Source organism: Pan troglodytes, chromosome 12, assembly GCF_028858775.2.
Source record: "Pan troglodytes isolate AG18354 chromosome 12, NHGRI_mPanTro3-v2.0_pri, whole genome shotgun sequence".
Lineage (NCBI taxonomy): Eukaryota > Metazoa > Chordata > Mammalia > Primates > Hominidae > Pan > Pan troglodytes.
The window spans coordinates 77,715,324-77,725,061 of record NC_072410.2 but is presented as its reverse complement, the minus strand read 5'-3'; the positions used below and the strand labels follow the sequence as shown (position 1 = coordinate 77,725,061).

Genomic DNA, 9,738 nt, shown 5'->3' with positions numbered 1-9,738 from the left:
CCAGCTGTCAGTCATCACTCTGGCATAGAAAATGCAGGAAGATAGCCCTTCCCAGGCCAGCTTCACAGAATACAGCAGCAAAACAGACCCCTATGTTGCTAATACTGATTGCTTCTTAGAGCACACTATGATAACTGAGCCTCTATCACTTTTTTATTTTTTCTTTTCTTTTTTGTTTTTTTGAAATGGACTTTTGCTCTTGTCACCCAGGCTGGAGTCCATTGGCATGATCTTGGCTCACTGCAACTTCCACCTCCTGGGTTCAAGCAATTCTCCTGTCTCAGCCTCACGAGTAGCTGGGATTACAGGTGCCCACCACCACACAAGCTGATTTTTGTATTTTTAGTAGAGATGGGGTTTCACCATGTTGGCTAGGCTGGGCTCAAACTCCTGACCTCAAGTGATCTACTCACCTCGGCCTCCCAAAGTGCTGGGATTATAGGCGTGAACCACCGTGCCCAGCTTCTGTCACTTTTTTTCTATCTCATCAAAGATCTCCTGTTTTCCTGATTCGGAGATAAAGTAATTCTCCCTGCTCAATTTTTGAGAAACTAAATATCCCACATGTGGATTTTCCAAGTTCTCATTGGTAAGCAATGCCCTCATTACACATCATATGTTATCTGACTATAGCACATTCCAGAAGTGGGTAGGATATTTATAAATAATGGGTATGGGGGCAGAAGCATTGCCTAGGGGGATTCCAGTCTTAGGAAACTGGCTGGGAGGCATCAGAGCTAAGAATTCAAGAGATCTTGTTCTAGGATAAAATTCCCTGTTTGCCGTTGGTATTTGTTTGAAGCGTCACCCCTAGCACTCTGCAGAAGGTCAGCCTGGGTTTCCTTGATGAAAGGAAATATGGGATAAGGGCCTGTGATTTCTGACAGGATTGAAGCCAGTGGAATGTGGTGTCAGTAAGATGCTTTTGGTCCCAAGAAACAGAATATCCAATGATGGGAAAATGTTTTTGGTTCACATAAATGAAATATCTAGAGGTAGGGCAACCTTCAAGTATAATTGGATCAAGGCTCTGGCTTACTTTCTCCAGAATTCTCAAAAGTCAGCCGTCCTCAGTGTGGTGGCCTTGCCCTCAGGCTATCTTCCCTCTTGGTAGCAAAATGACTGCAGCAGTTCCAGATCACAAACCTCATATCACTCAGTCAAAACAGAGAGAGAAAGCAATCTTCTCTTCCTTTAATGGACTTAGGTCCTTAAGTTCTGCACTTCTCTGTGATTTAACAAATCTAAACCAATCATGACTGCATGCAGACTGCCATGTTGATCTAGGCCTGGGTTACATGACCATCCTTTTAAGCAATTACTGTGGCAAGAGGGGTGGAGTTATATTGTTGGTATTAAGACAATCAGGATCCTCCCCTGAAGCTGGGGCTGGGGTCAGTATGAGCCAAACCTACACGGCTGCTATGCAAGGGGGAGAGATGAGTAGCCAAAGGAAAATCTATGGGCTGTTAGGAAGAGATAGGAGTCAAGGAATGGTATCTGGTATAAGTGACCCTACCAGGGTATCTTATTTCTGGGTTCTACCGAAATCAAAGGACTGTCAAGAGGGAAGGGAAGAAGTCCAGATGAGCAACTAAACCAGGTTAGTGGCCTGAGGCAGCTGTAGGGCTCTAGATTGGAGGATGAAGCCAGGTGGGCACAGAACCAAGAAGGTAGCAGGAAATATTGGAAGGAACCATTTTTAGTAAAATCCTTTTTGAAGTTCTGGCAAAATTTTAGCTGTGTTATAAGAACGAGGGTAAGGCTGGGCATGGTGACTCAATGTCTGTAATCCCAGCACTTTGGGAGGCCAAGGCAGGTGGATTGCCTTGAGTTTGAAACCAGCCTGGGCAACATGGCAAAACTTCATCTCTACAAAAACATACCAAAAAATTAGCTGGGCATGGTGATGTGTGCCTGTAGTCGTGGCTACTTAGAAGGCTGAGATGGCAGGACCGTTCAAGCCCTGGAGATGGAAGCTGCAGTGATCTGTGCTGGTGCCACTGCGCTCCAGCCCAGGCAAGACTCTGTCTCAATAAAACAGAAACAAAAACAAAAAACAAAACAAAGATAGCGTTTATTGCTGGGCCAGTGTCAAGCCCTGAACTGGCCCTTGGAGCTACCATGATAGTGTTAATCAGCAAAAGAAAGTATAGAGGGATGTGGCCAGGGTTCTGTGGGCCAAGACCCTATGCCACCAAGAGATTCTACCTCTCATGTTGACTTCTATATTTCATGGTGCAAAAGAAGATGACATTGCTTTGCAACTTCTCTGAGGTATGGGAATGTGGCACCTCCCATTCTAGGAAAACTGTGAGTTGATTATGGATAAATCCAGGTATCCCTGAGCTTCCTGACTCCTCACTTTGACTCCTCCTATATCTTCCTTTCCTTCTTACCTTATATTCCTCTTGATTCCTCTTCTGTCTTCTTTTTCCTGTAAGCTTTTTCTTTTCTCTTTTCCTTTTTTTGTCCAGTCTCTTCATTTCTCTTCATTCTGTTTTTTCCTTCTCTGTCTTCATGTTCTCTTCTCTCCATCTCCTTTTTTCTTTCTTCTGATATCTCACAGATGTCTGACTAAATTATCTCTTCTATATAGATTTGAGCTTGATTTGAAAAATGATTATAGAGGGTGGAGGAAGGAGGAGTCAACAATGCCTGTGGAGCCAGGACAACCAGCCACCTGGGTAGGTTCAGGAAAGTCACTTCATCTCTCTGAATCTTAGCTTTCTCAACTGAAAAATTGAGAGGTGGATTATATGTTTTTTTTTCCCCAGGGCCCTTGTACTGCCCTTTAGGACATCTGGAAAAGGAGGCTAGGGGCCAGTCCCTCTGAATCTAGCCCTGGGTTTGTTTTTATTTGGGGTGAGTGGGGGCAAAAGTGGCATCTCTAATGGTGGGGGTGAAGATTAGTGACTGCTAATTGGCAGTTCAGGACAATGACCAAACTGAGGACCATGGCCTTTTCCCATCCTGGTAGGAGAGTCATGGTTTTGTAAAATAGTATTCAGTGTAAACTGGAGGCTCATTTCGTAGCACTTGAGAATATTGTCAGACAACAAAACTCACTTTATCTGGGAATGTCTAATTTCTCCTTCATTTCTGAAGGATGGTTTTGTCAGATGTAGAATCTCAGTTGAGAAGTGTTTATTTTTCTTTTTTTCAGCACTTTGAATATGTCATCCTACTGTCTTTTGGCTTCCACGGTTTCTGATCAGAAATCAGCTGTTAATCTGATTGAGGGTCCCTTGTACATGATGAGTTGCTTCTTTGTTGATGTTTTCAAGATTCTCTCTTTATCTTGCAACACTTTGATTATAATGTGTATCATCATGGATCTCTTTGAGGTTTTCCTGCCTGGAATTCATTGAGTTTCTTGGATATGTACATTTATGCTTTTCATCAAATTTGGGAAGTTTTTGTTCATTATTTTATCAAATGTTCTTTTCTGTCTGTCCCTTTCTTTCTCTTCTCTCCTTCTGGGACTATCATTATGCTTATGTTGGTATGCTTGATGATGTCCCACAGATCTCATAAGTTCTGTTCATTTTTCTTCATTCTTTTTTCTTTCCGTTGCTTAGACTAAATAATCTCAACTGACCTATCTTCAAGTTTGCTCATTCCTTTGTCTGCCAGATAAAATCTTCTGCTGTATTCCTCTAGTAAAATTTTTCAGTTACTGTACTTTTCAACTCCAGAATTTCGATATGGTTCCTTTTTATAGTTTCTATTTCTTTATTGCTATTTTCTATTTTGGTGATACATCATTCTCATGTTTTCCTTTAGTTCTTCTTTTAAACATTTTTTATTTATTCATTTGTTTATTTTTATAGAGATGAGGCCTCACTATGTTGCCCAGACTGGTCTCAAACTCCTGGGTTCAAGCAATGCTTCCAAAGTGCTGGGATTACAGGCATGAGCCACTGTCCCTGGCCTCCTTTAGTTCTTTAAACAGAGTTTCCTATAGTTCTTTGAACTGATCTCAAAGTCCTTATCTAGTAAGTCCAATGTATGGGCTTCTTCAGGGTCAGTTTCTATTGATTCCATTTTTTTCTGCATGTGGGAAATTTTTCTTATTTCTTTGCATGCCTCGTAATCTTTTATTAAAGCTGTATATTTTCAATATTATGTGGCAACTCTGGAAATCAGATATTACCCTGTCTCTAGCATTTGCTACTATTGCTGTTTGCTTAGTGACTTTTCTAAACTAATTTAGTAAATTCTGTATTCTTTTTCATATGTGGCCACTGAAATCTCTGTTCCATTAGCTTAGTAGTCAGCTAATTAGACAGAGATTTCCTTAAACACTTGGAACAATGGCAACAACAAAAACACCCGGTCTTTGCAGAAGGAGTAAGTGTGTATGTTGGGCATGTCTTCAACACTCAGCTAGGAATTTTACAACACTGCTTTACATTCTGCTTGTGCACAGCCTCAAGGTCAACCAGAGATAAGAACCCTATTAGAGCCTCCTCAGGTCTTACCTGGGCACACACACAACCTTGGGTATGCACATGGCCTTCTAGATTCCCAAGAATATATTGAATCTTTACAAAGCTCTTATTTCTCAAAGCATCTCACTCCCCAGCCTTTCCTCCCAAGCTTTTGGGTTAGCCTATTGTGTGCCCAACCATTATCCATTGCCTTAGGCAGCAGAAGCTAAAACATTTGCCTATAACTGTTATTGATAAATGCCTTTTGGTAGTGACTTTGGCATAAGACAACTTTTAGTCAGGCTGGCAAGATAAAGTCAAATCTTTTCAACAGGACTTCTGGGAGCCACCACCATCAACTAAGGATAATTTGTAAATGAGGTCCATCTGCTCCCTCCTGTATTAGTTCTGATGTGGGCTATTACTTTCAAGACTACTGCTGAGATGGTGAGCGTGGGATGCAACTAGGGGTAAGTCAAAATGTCACAAAGCTCTTTGTTCTTACTGAGATTCAGCTGGCTTCTTGAATAAGTGCTCCCTGGATTGCTGCAAGCTTTTATCTAGTTTCCAGAGTTTTAGAAAGGTTGATTCTGACAGTTTTTGCTAATTAAAAAAATTGCCTTTATGGAAGTGTGGGCTTTTGGAATTCCTTATTCTGCCATTTTCACTGCCATTAAACTGGAGGGTTTTCCCCAAGAAACTCATTTTAAAATCCCAGCACAGCAGTTCAAAGACAGTAGGTTTAACTAATTATCTTCCAACCCAGTACTTAGTGTGTTAGTGTGAGTACTGCTCTACTTTATGTGACTTCTAAAGGACCAATGCTTTTATCCATGTGATCATTCTGAAGGTCTTTCTTCCAAAGATTTTAGGTTGCTTTCCGTGCTGATCATATTTCCTCTGTCACATCTATGAAATAAGAGGCTATGGACAGTCCTCTTTCCCATTATTATCACGGAACTGAAGTTCACAGAGTTTGCTGACTTGCTCAAGGTTTCACAGGAAGGTGAAGATGGAGGTAAAATTCCAGTCCTCCTGATTCCCCATCTAGTGCTGTCTCCGTGAGATAAAGATGGGAGATGTGTGCAGGTTGCTCTGTGTGAGTAAATCAGAATTTCATCTTTTCCATTAGCCTTAAGTGTTGGCCTCAGTTGATCTCTCCCTATACCCACTTCCTCTTTACCCCACCCCCCCATTTCCATCGATCATGAAGAAAAGAATTCCTTGGACTCTTTGACAGGCTGCTACCCTCTCTGGCTTTCAGGGAAAGAACATTCTTATTGAAAGCATTGATTCCAGAAGAGTTTACTCTTTTAGAGTTCTCTGCTGCCTGCTGTGGTCTATCCCAGAGAATCACACATGTTAGAGTTGGAAAGGATGCCTTTCCACTTTATAAATGAGGACACAGATCCAGTCATCTATCTACATTGGAGATTCTCTGCCTAGAATGCACATCACATTTATCTAGTTTATTAATTTGGCTGTTGTGCTCCAGGGGCAGATAAAGCACAGTGTGAATGGTGCCTATTGGGGTTGGTGATACTCTGGAATTGAATTAGACTAAATTACTGTAGGAAATAGATCCCAAAACATGTTGGCTCAAACACAAAAGCAGTTTATCTCTTCCTTTTTCTGGGACAGCTATCCCAGGTTGCAGGAGGGAAGTTACTCAGTGCTCCACTCCATGTAGTAATTTAGGGACCCAGGCTAACGATAGCGCTGCCATTTTCAAAGCATGACTTCCAAGGTGACTCTGGTTTTTGCCATTCAACAAGGAAATGGAAATGGAAAAACAGCATGGGGAAGCACAGGTGGGAGATCTTATGGGCTGGGTCTTGAAGTGGCTCACAATGTGTCCACTCACATTTCTTTAGAAAAAACATGGTCTTAGGGCCACACTTAACAGCAAAATAGGCTGGGAAAGGTCATGTAGTTGGTCAGCCATATGCCAGGCTATAGTTGTTTCCAATGAAGATGGAAAAATGATGTTTATATCCTCATATCTGGTACTGAGCAGACAGGTACTTAGAAAATATTAAGTTATGGGATAGATGAACAAGGGAAATGTTGAATAAATGAATGAAGGAGTGGGGTGATTCTTCCTTGGTTGTACAGCTAGTTACAGAAATTTTTCTGCAGACTTTACTATTTTTATTAGCAGTGAAAAAGGTTACAGATCCCCCCAATATTTCTCCACATTTGCAGAAAACATTGTCACATGAACGCATGGGAAAATAACAATTGTCCCACTCTAAGGAAATTCAGTGGATAGAATTCTGAAACTACATTATATATATTTGGAGATATTCTTATTGATGTGATTTTAAACTTTACAAATGAATTAGCCACGGGTTATTGTTAACAAATTGATGTAGTGCTGTTTTTTAAGCAACTTTTTAAAATATACAATTTGCTATTGTTTTTGTGTTTGTGTTATTGGTTTTATAGAAACTCAGAACAACAATAAAGGTCCTTGGAGATAAACAAGTTCAATTCCCAATGAGTTCAGATACAATGTTCTTTCCTTCTTCAGCAATAGGATTTTAGCTGTATTAATACATGGTTGTCCCAAATAAAGCCCATATTTCACAGTCTTCCTATAAGTGCAGTGTGATCCTGAGGCTAGGTTCTGGACAATGGGATGTTGTGTAGCAGCTTCTAGGAATCTTACTTAAGAGACAGAATGCATGTGACTTTACCTTTTTCTTCAGTCTTCCTGGTGTCATCTTGGGACATGAGATTGAGATTATATACAGTGGAGCAACTAAGTAGGAGGAGCTTGACTTTGCACCAAACCTAGACTGCCTACCTAGACTTTAATGTGTGGGAGAAATAATCTTCTATTTTGCTTGAGACCTCTCATTTGGCTTTTTAAAAAAATGACTTCCAGCTGCAACTTGCCCAAATTATTACTCTATGCAACAATGAGGAAATGAAATGACTTGTGGTCGCTTGTAGGAATTGGATCTCATGCAGTACCTCTACGTGCATTCCTCACTACAGAAAAAACAAGATAAGAAAAAAAAACCCACCCCAAAACAAAACAAACAAAATACAATCCCCAAAACACTATGCAAACACCATGATAGTAAAAACAGCAACACTAATAACTACACATGCATAGAAAAAGGAAATTTACAGAGCACTGTTGCTTCTGTTCTAAAATCACTGAGAACTGACTAACATTTCATACACACTCAGTAAATCCTTTTCCTGGGATTTTTTTTCCCTGGCCACACAGGTAGCTCCATTTTCCAGCTTCCCTTGCAGTTGGTTGGTCATGTGACAAAGCTCCAGCCAATTGAATAAGAGTAAAAGTGCCGTTTCCTTGGTCAGAGGCGCCAATTTGACTCACAGGCAGGGCATGATGGTGGTGGGTACAGACACCTCACTGGCGATCTCCTCCCTCCTGTCCCTGCTGCTCTTCACTGGGATGCAGATGTAGATCCATCAGCTGGCCTCCACCTAGTGGCTTACCATCCACGGTGGCCTGCATGGCTCAGGTCTCTTCGTGCTCTCCCTCACTGCCTTCAAGATTCTGGAGAATCTTGTGTTTGGCAAAGGATCCCAAGCAAATACCTTCCCTGAGATTCTCCTGTGCCTCCTGTTGGCTCTCTTTGCATCTGGCCTCATCCACCGAGTCTGTGTCACCACCTGCTTCATCTTCTCCGTGATTGGTCTGTGCTACATCAACAAGATCTCCACTCTGTATCAGGCAGCAGCTGCAGTCCTCACAGGACCTTGGCTCTTGCCAAGGTCACAGGCAAGAGCAAGAAGAGAAATTGACCTTGAATGTTCAATAAAGTTGATTCTTTGTTTAAAAAAAAAAAAAGAGTAAAAGTGTACCACTTCTAAACCGGCCCCCACCTCACACCTCCCATGCCTGTCCTCCACACTCGTTACTTATCCAGCAACTAAGTGCAAAGGATTCTAAGGTCCTAGGTGAGGATGGAACCATTTGATAAAAGAGCCTGGGTCCTTGAATCTCCCTGTGGGAAACCACCTGCTCACCGGAAGCACTCCTATTGAACTTTTGGGTAGGTGAAAAATAAGCTTATGTTTTGGAATTTATTTGTTACAGTGACACCTTATGTAGTCTTTTTTCCTGTTCTTTACCTCAACTCCATCTGGGTTGGAAGCTGACCTGTGTTGGGCAGATTTTGAGTTTGAGGTAGGTTTTTGTTGACATGCTACCAGGTATGGTGGGATTTTAGTCTTTCCTGGTCTCTGGTTTGGTGCCCAACACATCTTAGTTGTCTCTAGGTGATGTGGTGCTACACGTTTGTGCCTTCCTTGGCTCCTTCCTGGTCTCTAGGGAGGAAGGTGCTGCTGGCTGACGCCTGCCTGACTCCAAGTTTGCGTCTTGGCTCCAGATATCCTGGACTCTCACCTCCATCACCCTTTGTCATCACTCTTGTCTTCACTCATTCCTTGCCCCTAATTCCCTTCCCATTTCTTGCCATTGAATAGTATTCGCCTTCAGGGCACTTGATTTACCTACTCCTTTAAGGTATAATAAATAAATTATAAAGTGATTCTCAGCCGGGCACTGTGGCTCACGCCTGTTATCCCAGCACTTTGGGAGGTGGAGATGGGCGGATCACCTGAGGTCACGAGTTCGAGACCAGCCTGGCCAACATGGTGAAATCCCGTCTCTACTAAAAACATAAAAATTACTTGAGCATCGTGGTGCATGCCTGTAATCCCAGCTACTCAGGGGGCTGAGGCAGGAGAATCGTTTGAACCCGGGAGGTGGTGGAGGTTGCAGTGAGCCGAGATCGCACCACTGCACTCCAGCCTGGGCGACAGAGTGAGACTCCGTCTTAAAAAACAAACAAAAAAAAAAACCAAAAAAAAAAGTGATTCTTGACGTCTACACTTAAGGCTCCAGACCAACATCAGGGTCTAACCAGGGTCTAGGCTTTCAGATTAAACAAAAGCCTTGAGTCCCTTCTCATTTTCTCCAGTTACAAAATCTGCAGCTCTTTGGGCATCACCTACAAAACCTTGACCTTCTAAGAAAATCTCTGGCTCCAAGCTCATTGGCTGAAAGCTTTAACTGACAGGTCTCGAGTCCAGTGACAGAACAAAGCTCTGGTTCTCAGTTCTATCCACTTCCCCAGGCTTCTCTTGTATGGAAGTGGCCTCAGGCATTCCTTTTAGTTATTTCAGAGGCAGATTGTTCTGATTTTGAGATACTTTTACTTTAAGTCTCTGTGGCATCATCTAGACCTCCATGATGGCTGCCATCTCTCCACATCCTTCCCCCAATCCCAGAAGAGCAATCTTTATTCTTTGGGCTGGT

At 42.2% G+C, this 9,738-nt stretch overlaps 1 pseudogene; it reads left to right on the top strand.

Moving 5' to 3' along the window:
- The first annotated feature begins 7,782 nt into the window (after window positions 1-7,782).
- On the top strand, window positions 7,783-8,219 carry LOC129143115 (keratinocyte-associated protein 2-like; annotated as a pseudogene).
- Window positions 8,220-9,738: the final 1,519 nt, after the last annotated feature.